Raw genomic sequence first — 16,246 nt, forward strand, 5'->3', positions numbered from 1 at the left:
TCCAAGCCAGTTCATCACGCGGATAAATGCCCCGGGTCCTGATTCCAGGAGAGAGAACTTCCGCCCGCGAGGCATCTAGTCACCTACCTGGAAGGAGGGAGTTTGGGTGGGCGGGGGGGGCGGAGGGAGGGAGGGGTGAGCTGAGGGGGCGTACTCTCCTCCAGGGGAAGACAGAAGTTAGCCGAGGTCACCCAGAGTGAAATACCCTGTCCTAGTATCAATAAAGACAGCAATAGTGGGCGAGTGAAGGATTCCTTCTGCACAGAGTGCTGGCCTGCATGAATCCGCTTAATCAGGACAGCCGAAATTCGGGGTGCCCCCGGCGTGCCAAGCACTGTGCTCAAAGCTTTGCACGAGTTAAGTCGCGGGCTGTGCTCCGTGGCCTTCTGGGGTGGGTTTTACTTTCTTCCTCTGCCCAGGGGAGAAGAACCCCAGTACAGCGGCCGAGGGCCCGTGCCGCGTGCTGCTCTGCTCGAGCGAGGCAGAACTGGGATCGGGTCCCAGGCGATCTTCTTCAGTGCTCCCCCTCCTCTGTTTTCCCTCTCGTTTAATTTTGAATCATTTTTCTTACACTAAAGCACCTCCGGAAAAGGGATCACCGGGAGAGGGGATGAGGGTGCCCTGAAGCCTGCTAGGGGCTCCTCGGGGAGCTGGGGATGGACCGCAGGGGGGAGGAGCTTGTGCGGCCGGGCGGTGGGCTCTGCCGCTGCTCCCGGTGCGCCGGCCCCGGCGGAAGTTAGGCCCCTCGCCCAGTCTGTGTTGCAGAGTACTACCAGTGCGGGGGGAGGACCTGAGGACCTCCCCCCCCCCCCGGGAGCTGTTCTCCGCCCACCCCACCCCCCACCCCACCCCCGTGAGAGATACAAATTCTGCCAGCCTTGGTCTCCTCCATTTCTGTCTGTGGTGCTGGTTGAATGAAGTTCGGCCTCCTGGGCTGCTCCCCCGATCTGCTTCCTGCCAAGAACGTGACAAAGGTCTCCAGAGAGAAAACAGCTCAGCACAGGTTCCAAAGGGGCAATGCCGAGAGTCCAGCATGGGCCCCACAACCTTGCGAACCGGGCGGGAGGACTGATCTGGTCTGGGTAGTATGCTTTCTGCGTGTGGTAAGCAAAATCCCTGCCGCCGGGGCCTCTGCGGCTTATCTGGCGTCAGGAAGTGCTGCTGTCAGCTTGGGGCCTGGGCAGGTTTATTGCGCTTACGGTTGTCAGTAACCCATGGCAGGTCCTCCAAGAAATGTTCCGGCTCATTCGTTTGATTATTGCCATGAATTGGGTAAGCCCTTTGATTAGTACACCAATAATACTTGAATTTATGAAATTACGTAAATACTTCAAGAATGATAGATAAAGTTTTAAGATCAGGGCTTTACCTAATGAAAGTCAGGAGTCTTGGATCTGAGACTTTTGCGGTTATGAGGGAACTCAGAAAATGTGGACTATGAGCGCCCCCTGCTGAGAGGAGGACCCAGAAATTTGGGGCCTCGAGTTCAGAGCCAGGGGGTCTTCTGAGGGTTCTTGGCACATCTCCTGTTCCTCTCAGTTGACTCTTCCAGTACTGGGTCCCCTAAGAGTAGTTCCAAGCAACATGGCTTAGTGGTAAGGAGGGTGAACTCTAGAGCCAGACTGCCTGGGTTCAAATCCTGCCTCTGCCACTGCTGTGTGACTTTGAATAGGTCATTAAACCTCTCTGTGCCTTACCTTCCTCAGCTGTAATATCAGGATGATAATATTAGAATGTATCTCATAGAGCAGTCAGCATCATTATTCTCACTTATAATTAATAAAATCTAAGAAAAAAACCCTTTCTCTCAACTTTAAGGATCACTCATGACCATCAAAAATCTTAACAATTTGGGAGTCACTGACAGGCAGATACCAGCAGGAGGGGCCACGGTGGAGATGACAATGTATTAAAATATGCCCCCCACCCCACCCCTCAGTGAACCTTCAGTTGCTGTCAGTCATTCACACTTCAGCGTGTATCACACAGACACACCATCCTGGGCAGCACAGGAAAGGAAGAAATCCTTAGCGACATTTCAATAATAAAGCTTTCTCAAAGGGAAAAGGTAGAATAATTCTGTATGAGCCAGGCACCCCCAAAGCTTGTTGGGCCTGCTGGCTTCCTGTGATTGCAAAGGAAGAAGTGTAAGAAGCGGTAGGCTGCCTTCTGTTTCTGCTTTTGGGGAAATTTAATACAATTTGATGTCTGAGGTAACAACAGGTAACCACCAACTGAACAATTTGTTCTCTTGGAAATTTGGAAATTATACATGTGTATATCTATATATGCTTTGTGTGTATGTGTGTATGTATGCAAACACATATACCTATCTATTACGTTTTAAGGCATTTGCATATGTACACTGAACATTTCTGAGACCATACATACACACATACACACATAAGCCTTACAGATGTTTACGGCCCTTTGAGCGCACACTGGTGGTCGTGGGGAGGAAGGTGGGCACGAGATAGGTGTAGATAGCTGCGGGGCTACACAGAGGTCTGGAAGTAGGGCAGGGCAGGCCTTAGATCGGGAGGTACTGGTGCCAGTGGTGCTAGTGACGATGTGTCTGAATGATTCAGTCAACGAGTGGAAGGCCCCAATAGCTGGATCTCTTGGGTAGCTGGTAGTTGTGGCACAAAGAGCTTTGCCATCCTTTTGCCCGGAGAAACATGCTTGGCATCACTGCTTGTGGAAAGCCTTTCCCAAGCCTCCCCAGCACCCTGCACGGGCCCTGCGCTTGTCACTCTCTTCTCTGACCTCTCCTGAGAAAGGGAGCTTCGTGGGAGTGAGGGTGTGCCTCTCCTCTTCACTTCTGCATCTCCAGCACATAGCTGGCATGTGATACACATGTGTGGTATGGATGAATGGAAAAGCAGATGGACACGTGTATCAATAGATGAGTGAATGAATGAGTACATGAGTAAATGAATAAGAGCACAGGGCCGGGTGCCTGGCACTGAGAATCGTTCCTACCTGAGGAGTTCCAGAGAGGCGGAGTGAGAGCCTAGGGTCTATCTAATGTGTTTGCCTCCTGGTGAAAAGAGGATCAATGGCAACAGCGGTTTGCTACAGCCCAGGCACATAATTCAGTGTTCTGAGTCAGGAAGGCTTATTTTTCTCAGACTGAAGAATCTCCTAGCTGACATGTTCTAAAGTGGCCAGAACCAGTGGGAAGTCATTTTGGATAAAGCTACTTTGTGGCAGTTTGGGGGAAAAATACAATTAACACCTTGAATCTGCAATAAGGGCATCTTTAGATACCTTGTAGAGTTCAAACTTCACCTGAGCCTTGTACAGTAGGCGTGGCTATCCTACAGATAAGAAAACTGCACGGCAAAGAGGTTGGGTGACCTGTGTGAGGTGACATTGCTGGTAGGTAGCAGAGCTGGGATTCAGCCCCAGCTCTGCTGGTTCCAGGGTTCGCAGACAGCCATTTAGGAAAACAGGAATGAGGGAAGATGAAGAAAATGAGAAGAGTCTACCTGTTGGCTAGGGCAGTACTTGCTGTTGTAATAAACTCTGAAATTGATAATCACTCCAACAATGGAGGCTCCTTTCTCCCTCACACAAAGTCTAAAATGGATTTCCGGATGAACAGATGCTTCTCTTCCAAGCAGGGACTCAGGAGCCTATGCTCTGTCCACCTTGTGGGTCCACTACCTTCGGTGGGTGCCTTCCAGCTGCCCATCTGCACTCAGGAGGCAGTAAGAGAAAGAGTGGAGAGGGCGGGAGGCCTTAGGGGTCACCCTTGGAAGTGGCACATATCCCGTCCAATCGCATTCCTTTGGCCAGAGCTCAGTTATTTCATCAATGAGTCAAGGGAGGCTGCAACATACAGTTTAGCTCTATGCCCAGGAACGAAAAGGAAATTAGGCTGGCAGAGCTTGGGAGTCCCTGCCACCACCCATTTTCAACAAGCAGGAACATGAGATTTCCGAACAGAGCAAAAGCCCACATCAGAACTCCACTGGGGACATTAGCCCGCAGGCAGCTTGCAGAAAGGAAACTTTCAGGGGTACCTCAAGCTGCAAACGTTCTCAAAGCCCTTCAGTGATTAAGTCTTGCTTGTTTTGTCCTGTTCTTTGGGGAACTACTACTCTCCAATTTCCACCTTGCCAGTCCCAGGACCCCCAGATCCAATGGCTAGAGATGGGCACATGCCCCAGGGGGGCCCAAGCATACTTCCTCCTCACCTTCAAATCACAGGTTGGGCATGGGGAGGTCACATGATCCAAGGACAGCCTATTATAGCATCCTTCTCTAACTAACTAAGAAGGCTCTTAATTCTCCAGTTACAAGGATGGAAGTGTGGAGTGCTCTAGCCACATCCCTTCAGCCTCAGGGAGACAGCCGGAAGAATGAAGGCAGCATGTGGAAGGGAGCAGAGGAAGAGAAAGAGGTTTGACAGCTTAAGAAGTTCCTGAGTCCTTAAGGCGATTCATGCCTTCCCTGCCATCTCAGTAGTTTGATTATATACACCAATACATTCTTTCTTTGCTTAACCTAGTTCAAGTGTGCAATCCAAAACATTCACAAGGGGCCATTTTGTGCTCAAAGTGAGAAATCATGCAAGTCTCCCAAAATTAAGAAAGTTCAATCTCCAAACTGCTCAGACAAGTGAATTGCAAATTTTGTCACTTTGGTTCTAAAACATAAATATATTCTCCCTCCCTCTCTCCTGGACTCTACTGCTGTCCACATGGCACAGAACTTCATCGAGTGATTTTGGTGACAATAGTACAGTTATTATAATTTAAAATACTTTTTAAATGTCCTGTGACCATGCCACCTGAGCATGGATAATGTGGTAGTTCAAAGAAACAGCAAAAGCCACACATTTATTCCAGACCTTCAGGGTCATTCGAAGGTTCTGAAGAAGCCTTCGCAGCTGTTATGACATAACACGCCAGCAGTTGAGCAGATTCATTCCTACAGAATATCAGAGATCACGCTGAGGAGATGCAAAGCGCCACTAAAAGGAAGTTACACGCCAATTGGGTGTAGATTTATGTGCTCTGGGAACACACTCCACCATACTTGAAATTTATTAATCTGGGATAATTTGCTTTGAATTTCATGAGTCTTGAATAATGCAAAGTCTTCAAGAATGCATCCAGTGCATAAAATGAACACAGACTAAAGAAATCACCACTGGCTCCCCGGGAGTTAAACATCCAGTGCACTCAGTAGCTGTAGTTTTCGTTATGATGTATAATTGAAAGTCTGATTCATACATCAGTCCTCACTGAGCCTGATGATCAAGAGTCGCCTCTGGAAATTCTGAAGAAGGGCGTTTTCCTTGTGTGTAAGCTGAGGGCCTGCCGCATCACTGCGTCCGTGCAGCCCCTGTCACGTGACAGCACTCGGCACGCCCAGCTGGGCCTCAGCTCCTCCCTTCGCTTTACCGCGGTGTGCACGGACAGCCAGGGCTTCAAAGAGGCGAGCGGAAGATGCGCAGTGGCATGTACGGCCTTTAGCTTATAATAGTAGCCTCCACTTATTAGTTGCTTTTAGTGTGTAAGACATAATCCTTAGTACTCTACATGCCTTATTTGATTGTATTGACCCAACGATCCATGTGTTGAATAACTTTTTTCAGGTCATTAATCAGAAGGTGTCAGAGATGGTTGTTTCAATGTCTGTAATTTACTTTTAAATAGTTCCATAGACAGGGGTGGGTAAAAATAGGTTAAATGAGCAGCCATCATTACCTAAAAGATAAATCATAAGGATACAAAGTAACAATACTAATAAGACAAATAATACAAATAAATAATACAATAATTAATAAATATGACAAGAATAAACGGTTGCACATACAACTGTAAGCCTACTGTGTCAGCCCCTGTACACTGTGTAATACATGTATTACTTTGGTTGAGGAGCAGCTCGGGTATTCTATTCTAATACAGAATCTGCAGCCTGGTATGTGTACATACACACACACCACTATCGCGATCACTGGCTGGCAGTGACCACGGAACGCTGTGGATGGCTCGTCAACACATGAGAAAAACACACAGAGACAACCAGGTCCTGTGAGGAAGTAGGAACGGAATGGCCACTCTCTCTGGTGGGGAGAGTGCCCCGTTCCCCCTCTGGGGAGGCTTTTTATTGGGTTCATTTGCATAAGAATTCAGGTAAAGCTCATTACTCATTGCCAGGAAGTAAGGATCAAACAATAGATAACAAGGAAGTCTGAGGGCCTATTTTGAGTCAGGATCAAAGAGCTGTAAAACTTTATAAAGAACAAACTTACTTCTTCCTTGGACCCTTATCATTCAACGGAGAGCTTTCTAAACAAAGCAGGTTTCACAGGATTTTACATATTCTTTCTTAGGCCTGATCACCCGGGGAACCTGCCCTTTTCAGTACAGAGCTGCACCACCCTGTCATTGTTTCAGGCTTAGGTGGAACAAGGGAACTAAGGCAACCAAGAGATAAGGAGATTTTCTCCTAGACAATGAGGATTCAGGCTATATCAAAGCCAAGGAGTGAGGGTCCATCACTCCCTTTTGCTGTAGCCCCCAAAGTCCTTCCTTGGGGGCCTCCCACGTGATCGTGCCTATCTTAGATCGTTCCCCCCTTAGGGAATCTTACCCGTCACTGGCTAACTGACCAAGCTTTGGGGTTCAGTTATGAATGAAGCAGCAGAAGCAGCGCTCCTGCCAGGGAGATAAGCTTTTGTCTCCATGCTGGCTTAAGGTCCAAGGTCATTCCCTCAGCCTTAGCCTTGGCTGGGGTTACAGCTTCTGATACCAGGCAGGGCGGTCCCCAACACACCACAGCTCGCAGTTAGTTTTTTAGTGCTTCACTCTTAAATATGAGATGGTTGCTAAAGGTGACCAAACATCTGAGAATACAGTATAATAATTTAAAAAAAAAAGCCCTGAGATCATAAGAATCCTTTTTTAAAGAGTTGATAAAAAGAGAAATAATGCAAGGAGCAGAAGAAGGTTCAAAAAGCTATCATTAATATGCTCAGAGGAAAGAAAAGAAGGAATTTAGGAAATTACACAAAAGCTCACTGGAAGACCAAAGACTGAGCTCTTGGAAATTAGAGCTGTGACAGTACATAGGCAAGATACAATCGGAAGGTTGGAAAGCAGAAGAAATATCAATGATTAGAATATAAGAGAAAAAAAGAAAGAAAATCTGGAGACCAGGCCAAGAATTATAATATTCAAAGAAAACAGGAGACCCAGAGAGAGAGAACACAGAACATGAGTTCCTCAGAACTGAAGGACATGAGTTTTCATGTTGAGAGGTCTCACTGAGTCCCCCGCATAATGGGTTTAAAGTTTCACACCAAGACACATCATCATCAAATTTGGCATTCCAAGGACTAAGAGAAAATTCTAAACACATTCAGAGAAGAAAAAAAAAACAGCCATCAAAGATAAAATAGCAGATTCTCAGTAGCTGTCCAGGAAGCTAGAAGAGCAGTGCCTTCAAATTCCTAAGAGAAAAAAATATTTGCAGCTTAGGATTCTCTACCTAGCCCAGCTCTCGATCATGTATAGAAGTGAAATAATATTTCAGACATTCATGATCTGGAAGCTACTGAAGGATGTCTCCACTCAAAATGAAAATGTAAAGCAAGAAAGACAATTTTGTGGGAGAGGAAAGAAGATCCAATGTAGAGGAGAACTTTAAGGAATGTTGAGGTTGATAGCGAAAGGGCATCCCCAGGCAACAGCTGTGCAGCAGAAGAGCCAGTCCAGGCTGCAGCAGGAGGAGAGGGAGTTCCAGCAAGGATATCTCGGCCCCCGAATTTTACAATGTTACAACATCGCAAGAAGAAAATTCACATTTCTGGTGGACAGTTTGGGAATGATTTAATTAGTTGGTACATAGAAAGCTAAGTATGAGACTGTGATTTATAATAAGGAATATACTATATTTGGTCTTTATTCGCATTTCTTGGAATTTCCTAAGTGATGAGAGTGGCAAAGGTGTCTTTTGTGACGTGAATGAGGTGACTCTTGGGAAGCCTCCAAGTCACCTGAAGATGGGAACTGGTTGCCAGGAGAACCAACCATGCAATTAAGGGGTTGGAACTTTCAGTCCTACCCCCTGACCTCTGGGGAGGAGAGAAGGGCTAGAGGTTGAATCAGTTGCCAATGGTCAATGACTTATTCAAATATGACTGTTGTGGAAGCCTCCGTAAAACACAAAAAGACATGGTCCAGGGAGCTTCCTGGCTGGTGGACACATGGAGATTTGGGGAGAGTGGCCCACTCACTAGAGCATGGAAACCATGTGCCCATTCCCCATACCTTGCCTTATGTTCTCTTCCATCTGGCTGTTCCTGAGTTAGAGAGCCTCTTATACTAAACTGGTAATCTAGTTAGTAAAATGTTTCTGAGTTGTGTGAGCTGCTACAGAAAGTTAATTGCCAAGGAAGGAGTTGTGGGAACCTCTGATTTATAGCCAGTCATTCAAAAGAATAGGTGACACACCTGGGCTTGTGACGGCCACCCAAGGTGGGATGAGTAGGGGGCCATCTTGTGGGACTGAGCCCTGGGGGTCTGATGCCATCACCAGAGAGACGGTGTCAGAATGGAGTTTAATTGCAGTACATCCAGCTGGTGCCAGAGAATCACACTAAGCAAACAAAGGGGGAAAAAAAAAGAAGATAATGATTAACTCCAATGAGGAAGAAAATGTAATCAAAATATTTCATATGGCTTAGCTATAGGTTTTCAAGGTTAAAATGTATAAACACTAAATATAGATCTTAAAAATTTATGATAGAAAAGTTTTGGCCAGAAAGCAGGAGGGGAGCTCTGTGTGTGTGTAAGAGGGTATGGTAACATAATATTTTACAGTGGGGAGACAACAGATTGTAACAAAAACTGAAAAGTTAATGTAACAACAGTGCCCAGCACTTTCGAAAGTACTTTCTCTGAATTCATGCCCTTTCATGCTCATACCGAACTTGGAGGTTTTTAAACTCACTTTACAAATAAGAATATGAAAAATGGCAATACAAGCGTGATTTAGAAATATGGAGACAAACTCCACAAGAAACAGCTTTAAGGAAAAGAAGTAGTTGCCCCTGTGGAGAGGAAATTGGGGTCCGAAAAGGAGAGTAGGAGGCCGCTGACCTTCAACAGAAGCCTCACTCATAAAACCCTTCTGATCAAAACCCTGAGATCAAAACCCTGTTGATCTCTGTCCATGCTGAACGCTGGTAAAACTAAAATACTAATTAACCAATCCATACTCATAATACATTCTTTTTAATTCCTCAAAAGAGCCTACCTGTTGTAATCACTTCAATGGGAAGAACCTCACAGGAAGCAGCCCTCAGACTCGCCTCCTGCCAGCCCAGGCTCTCGGCGACACACTTCTCCATCCTGCAGACCCCCAGCCCGGCAGACCCGCCATCGAGACCCCCTCTCAGGGACAGTGGGAGGCTCTGTGGTACAGACTGAGGACCACTCTTCTTCCAAGATGTTCAGCAAGTATGCGCCCGTACCCGCATGCATATAAATCAGACTAAAGACCACTTAAACCAGACACATTAATACTCATCGTTACAAACATTTGAAAATTGCAAAAGTCCTGTGCAATCACATTCCATCCAAATAACCACTCGGGGAGCTCTGTGGCCTCCTGCTGTATTTTCTGAGGAGAAAACTGTTAAACAAACAGACATAGTAAGCCCAGTGACAACACCTAGTTTTATTTTCTTTTTTTAACATCTAGTTTTAGTTAAAATACACAATCAAACACCACATTTATCTTGGTCAGTTCCAAGGATGATGATCCTACTGATATTTTCTTCAGGAAAACAGTTGCAAATTAATACACGCTAGAGAGAGAAACAAAGAATAATGAATGCTTAATTCACTACTCCAGCTGCCCTGGAGTCCTTGTTTTAATCTCACGTTAAGCCATTCTTTTAATTTTGTTCCTTTTAAGGCTGAAATTTTTTCACTGTCACTCAAGGCAAAAACAGAAGACTCCTTAAATTATGTTAGAAACAGATAGGCTCCCAGATAACATGCTTCCATCAAAGAAAGGAAGGAAGGAAGGAAAGAATTAACCCCTGATGTGCATGGTGGAACTTTGCTCTCCAGCTCCAGTGCAGAGAAGCAAACCCTGAAAATGGCACCCACGGTCGTACAGCGGATCGGTGAGGAGTCTGGGGAGAGGGAGGGAGGAATCCCTAGGCTCTTCTATTCAAATGAGCCATTTTGAAAAACAGCCTTTATTTTTTTAGAGAAGTTTTAGGTTCACAGCACATTTGAGTGGGAAGAAAAAGAATGGCTGAAGAGAAAGGACAGCGATCTCCCACGCAGCCCCTGTCCCCACACAATTCCGGCTCCCTGCCCCCGTTCCCAGAGCAGTATCCGCGGGACAGACAACCTGTGCACTGACGTGGACACGTCGCTAACACCCAACGCCCGCACTTTGCATTACCGCCCACTCTCAGGGCTGCCCAGTCTGTGGGTCTTGACAAATGTCGGACACCACGCATCCCCCGTGACAGTATCCCGTGGAATGGCCCCCATGCCCTAAAAATTCCCCCCGGGGTCTGCCCTGCACCCCCTCCTCCCTGGCCCCCGGCGACATGCGATGCGTTTGATTTTTTCCATGATTCCACCTTTTTCAGAATGTCCTACTAGTTGTAATCACACAACCTGTGAGCTTTTCAGGTGGGCTTCTCTCACTTAGCAATTAATACACATTTAAATTTCTTCCATGTCTTTTCAAGGCTTGATTTTTAAAAGAATCTTAGCATGTCTACTAGAGAATATATGTTGACACTTTAAAACTTCAGAGAAAAGCAGTATGTTTCCACCCATGTCCTAGAATAGTTCTCTCTCCACGTTCTAGAGGGTCCGGGATCAGACAGAAGCCACGGCCAGCCAGCCACTGATGTGTTTAGTCTGTGACAGACCACTGTCCCGATTACGGTGTTTGCATGACTAAGGGCCCCAATACTTCGTGTGGTGCAGTACCAACATTTACTTAGTATGGTCCCAGATTCCGTGGGTCAAGAGTTTGGGATAGCTTGTCTCTGCCTCCGGGGGCTCAGGCCTCGGCTGGAAGGCTTGAAGCCTGGAGCCCGGCATTGTCTGAAGGCTCCTTCATGCAGCCGGTGGTGGGAGCCGGCGTCAGCTGCGGCATCCGTTCCCTCGTGGTTTAGTTTAGGCTTCCTCCTCACAGTCTGGTCGCTGATTTCAAGGGTGAACGTCCTGTGAAAATCAATAAACAGAAACCTCATTCAAAGTGGGGTCGGGCTCTGGCCAGCGTGGCTCCGTTGGTTGGCACATTGTCGTGCAACCGAAAGGTTGCAGGTTCGATTCCCGTCAGGGTGCTTGCGGTCCCGTTCCAGGAGCCTATGGGAGGCTGACAATCCATTGATGCCCCTCTCTCTCTGTCTCTCTCTCTCTGTCTCTCTCTGTCTCTCTCTTCCTCTCTGTCTAAAATGCAATGAAAAAATATCCTCAGTTAAGGATAAAAAAATTGTTAAAGGAGTCTGGACGCTAGAAGACAGAACTCTCACACAGGTCACTCACTCAACACTACTATTGGCGCCAGTGGGAAGAGACCTACCCGGCCCCTCCCACAGGAACTGACACTACTTCACTCGCTCCGAGGAAGCAGGAAGGATTCCCTCTTCTCTCCTTTGTTTCCCTGGGCTTGCACATGGTTCACAGTTAGACTGCATGTCCTGCATTAAAATTCTCTGTGGTGTCTGAAGAAACCCAATTTGCTAGAGAAATGTCTGACGATATAATGGTTTAAGATAAACAGTCCCAAGGAAGAGAGCATGGAGCATCGGGCATAAGCCTTGTTGCTTATTGCAATCTAGCCTCGGAAACCAAGCATTCCGCGGCATTCTGTTCCCTGAAATGGTCCCCAGGTCTGCTCTCCCCTAGCCCTGGACCTTGGGGGAGGGGAAACAGATTCTGCCTTCTGATGGGGAGTGGGGAGTCTGTGGGAGAACACTCGACCCTGGAAATAATGCTGTTGCTAATTTCGGAAAATAGAATCACTTTTGTATTGCAGGGACTTTGCTAGGTCCTGGGGATTGCTAGTGAAAAACCTGGTTGCTGACCGGAAGACTGGAGAAAGGACGCAGGAGGGTTGGGTGAGCAGGCAATGACGCTTACAACTTGAACTTCTGGGGTAGTGAATAACCAGGGTGCTTTGAAAAACAGAGAAATGGCATCCTAACCCAACTTTGGCTCTCAAGAAAGGTTTCACGGGGAAATTGTGGCAGAATTTGATGCAAAATCATGTCTGCATTTGTGAACATGGAGCTGTGGATCTGAAGGATCCACACAGGCTACAGGGCTACCTCCCGACGCCATGAGCCCAGCACCCATGGGCACTCACCTCTGAGACCGTGGCCCCAAGTCCTCCTCAGTCTCCTTGAGGAAGACATCGTGCTAACAAGGACCTTTCATGCCTCCTACAAGGCGGCAATGTGGACCAAACCAGTGCAGAGGCAGTGGCTCTGACCTCCCGAGTCAATGGTTGACAGGATCGGCCTGTCCCAGAAACTGGGTTCTTAGACTTAGCTGCTCCACCAGGTTGTGCTGGAAATGGTCTGAGGTCAAAGGTAACAGAAGCAGACATGGGCTACATTGCTCCATTACTGTTTCCATTTCCCTCTCTTTGCCCCGTTCCAGGATTCAGAGAGGACTCAGGCGAGTCTCGCGGGGAGACAACTGATCAAGTTTGCACCTTTATTTTACAGCGAGAAAACAACCAACCAGACAGATTTAAGTGACTCATTCAAGATGACCCACAACCAAGGCTGGTTTGTTGTTGCTGTTGTTTGTTTTGTTTTGTTTTGTTGTTTTCTTTTGTTTTTATACTATGTAAAGCGCTAGAACACTTCCCTTTGAAATGCGTCAACAAATGTCCAATTTGTAGTGAGGTTTTGGAAGATTATCTCTAAATCAATTCCCTAATTCATTAATTAGCATCTGGGATGCTTCTGAGAGAAACACAGGTGGGCACTCTTACTTCCTAATCGTGGCCACCCTTCGGTGGGGAGACACAGTCCCCCTCCCCGTTCCCCACTGCCCTGGGGCACCCTCTGTTCTGTCAGGGCTGAGAGGTGCTTGAGGCGGCATGAACGATACAGCCTTTTAATTTGCTTTTAATTATTGTGGCCTGCTAACCCTTCCAAAGACCCTTCACAGAGAGTGGTTTTATTTTTCCACTTATTAACCTCATTCACTAAGCTGGAAAAAGAATTCTCATCGCTCAAGACCTCTCACTTTCATTCTTCTAATTCCTTTTTTCCTTTCTTTCCTTTTTTTTTCTTTTTTTCCCCAGCACCAGGAAAGTAATGCGTGTAAGACCAGAGCCAAGTGTATTGTGGTTTCAGACACAAGCCTGTTTGGAGCAGAAGCCCGTGGGATTGTAGCGTTTCAGCCTAAGGGGATGGCCCCAGTGGCCTCAGTCCGTGAAAGGGAGGGGCCTGAATGGGCCTTTGATTCAGCCCAAATCTGGGGGTGCAGGCTGGGGTAGGGGCAGGCCTGTCATTTGACTCTCTCTGTTGAGCTTGGCCCTGGGCCTCTTTCCCCATTCAGGCCTCCCTGGAGCCTGCGGCCCCTCTGAGGATGCCCTGACATGGCGAGAGCTGCAATGCCTGAAATTCCTCGCTCCTGGGGAAGTATAACAGCAGTCCCAAGAGTCTGTGAATGCCATTTGCGTTGAAAAAGCTGCTCTTCATGAAGTTCCCAACACACACAAACACATGCGTGCACACACCCACATACACCCTTTGCTCAGCTTTAACAGGGCCTTAACCACGAGTTTTCTAGTTGATTTTTAACATATATATTGTTTTTGTTGTTTGCATGGCAAACCTAAGAGCAGAAACAGGCAAATGATTAGAATTAATGCAAGAGGTTAGCACAGGTTAAGAGGTGAGTATAGCATTGTGGTTATAACCCAGAACACTGGACTGTGAGTTTGGATCCTGGCCCCACCACTTAAGACCTTCATTTCTCTGAGCTTTTCTGAACCCCAGTTACGTCATCTGTGAATAGTCACAGTAACAGTACCTGCTTCACAGAGTCATTGTGAGATTGAATGAATTCTATCATATAAGAGGCTTAGAAGAGTGCCTGGCGCTCGGTGAGGATTATACACGTGTTTGCTATTTATAATACACATCGCTGGTTTTGACATCAATACACAAAATTGATTATATTCTATACACTACCAAAAATAGTTAAAAGATGTAGTTCTTTAAAGGTCAAACTTATATCATTGGTAACAGCATACAAATAAAATATCTAGGACTAAATCTAACAAGTGATGTGCATAACCTTTAAAAAGAAAATTATTATGTTTTTATTGAATGTAATTAAAGACAACCTAAATAAATGGAGAGATATTCCATGTTCATGGAGAGGAAAATTCATGATCTTGAAGCCCTTTTTCCCCACATTAATTTTTAATCCAAAGACATTGCAAACAAAATACTGATTGATATTTTTAGGGCGTACATGTGGAACTTGACAAGTTGGTTCTAAAGGAAGGTTGAAGACACATGACTGAGGAGTGCAGTACCAGCACAAAGGTTGGTGAGCAGAATAATGAAACAGACCAGAGAGTCCAGAGACACACTTCTGCATTTATGGAAACTTGATACATGACCAAGGTGGCATTACAGATCAGTAGGAATAGGATGAGTTATGCAAAAAAAAAAAAAAAAAAAATGCTGGGGCAATTGGCCAGTCACAAACAAAACCTCAGAATTGGATCCCTGACTCCCACAGCGATGCCCCCTCTATGGTGACTTTGGATGCCTGCTTGGAGAGTAGGCAGAGTACGTATCTCCACACAGTTGAGTTTGAGCTTGACCGTGGGACTTGCTTTGGGCAACGGAATGTAGAATAACATATAGGATACTCAACTAGAGATTTTTTTTTTTTGACAAGAGGACAAATTCATTTTACTTATTTGCTTTTGACTGAGATTCATTTCTTTTTTATTTTGATATTTTATTTTTTCTGACTTTTTAAATAATTTTATTTTATTGTTCAAGTACAATTTTCTTTTACTCCCATCCCAGCCCACCCACCCAGCCCTCCCCGAGAGTCATTTCTTGATGGGTACAGCGTCACACATATTCTGTGTCCAAAGGCCTTAGCAGGAAGGCTGCTTTGGAGTTTAGCATGAACCAGCCACTGTTTCCTTGAGCATGAGCTACCTTTCCCCAGGTCACTCTGGTTTTGTTCCAGTTGTCACCAGGAGTCACTGTGTTGTTCTTTGCTTTGTACATACAAGCACAGGTCTTGTCTAGATAGAATTCAGTTTCATCTCGAACATAAACACCTTCAGTTTTAAGAAGAGCTGTGTGCTTCCTCTGGTTCCAGAGACCCTGCCCAAGAATGGCCTTGGACCCCAGCCTTGCAGACACATTTGTGGTTGTAGAGGACCTGCTCCCAGCAGGCCTCCACGGGCTCCAAGGTGCCAACAGAAAAGTCAACCAGAGATTTCGAATGTGTTTTTGTGGCTTCCTTGCCCTCAACCATCTATCATGAGAACCGCATGCTCTGAGCAACCGTCGTCCAATGAGAGGTGCCTGGAGCAGACCCGCCCACACATGAAGTCTGAACCGCCCAGCCAACCAGCAGGCCTCTGAGTTAGGAAAATAAAATTTTGTTGGTATTAACCACTGAGGCTTTGAGGGGTTTTTTTTTTTTTAAATACAACATATTCTAGCAATAGCTGACTAGCACATTAACTTAGTAAAAAAAAATTCTGAAGGATGTTGGGGGCTCACAGAATCAATAAGAAGCACGGGCTTGGCAACAGGCAGGAACTAGAATGTTCCTGGAGGATAGGATTCTAAGACCACCAAGACGCCTAAAAGCCGGCAGTCGAAGGCCGGGGCACCACTGCTGGGACAGAGTAGAGTTGCTTTCTATTTCTTTGTTCCTCTGGTCAAGATTCAAACACTCTCAAGAGAGAGGGCATGCAACTATTTCAGGAGCTTGAGCCACCTCTCTGCTAATTAGAGACTGCTGGAGTCTTGTCTTCCAGACTATACCCAGTGGGAAGAGAAAAAAGTGCCTCAAAAGGAAATGGTATGCATTTAGGAAGAGCAGATGTCACTGGCAGGCAGAAACAAAAAATGGCCAAGACTCACACTGGCCAAGCAAGCTTCCACCAGGGGCCTGTGGAAGTTACCACCTATCGGCACGTGCACTTATCTGGTCAACTCAGTGATTCTGGTTTTCCAAGTAAG

Source organism: Phyllostomus hastatus, unplaced genomic scaffold, assembly GCF_019186645.2.
Source record: "Phyllostomus hastatus isolate PE091 unplaced genomic scaffold, TTU_PhHast_1.1 phas_contig_196, whole genome shotgun sequence".
Classification (NCBI taxonomy): domain Eukaryota; kingdom Metazoa; phylum Chordata; class Mammalia; order Chiroptera; family Phyllostomidae; genus Phyllostomus; species Phyllostomus hastatus.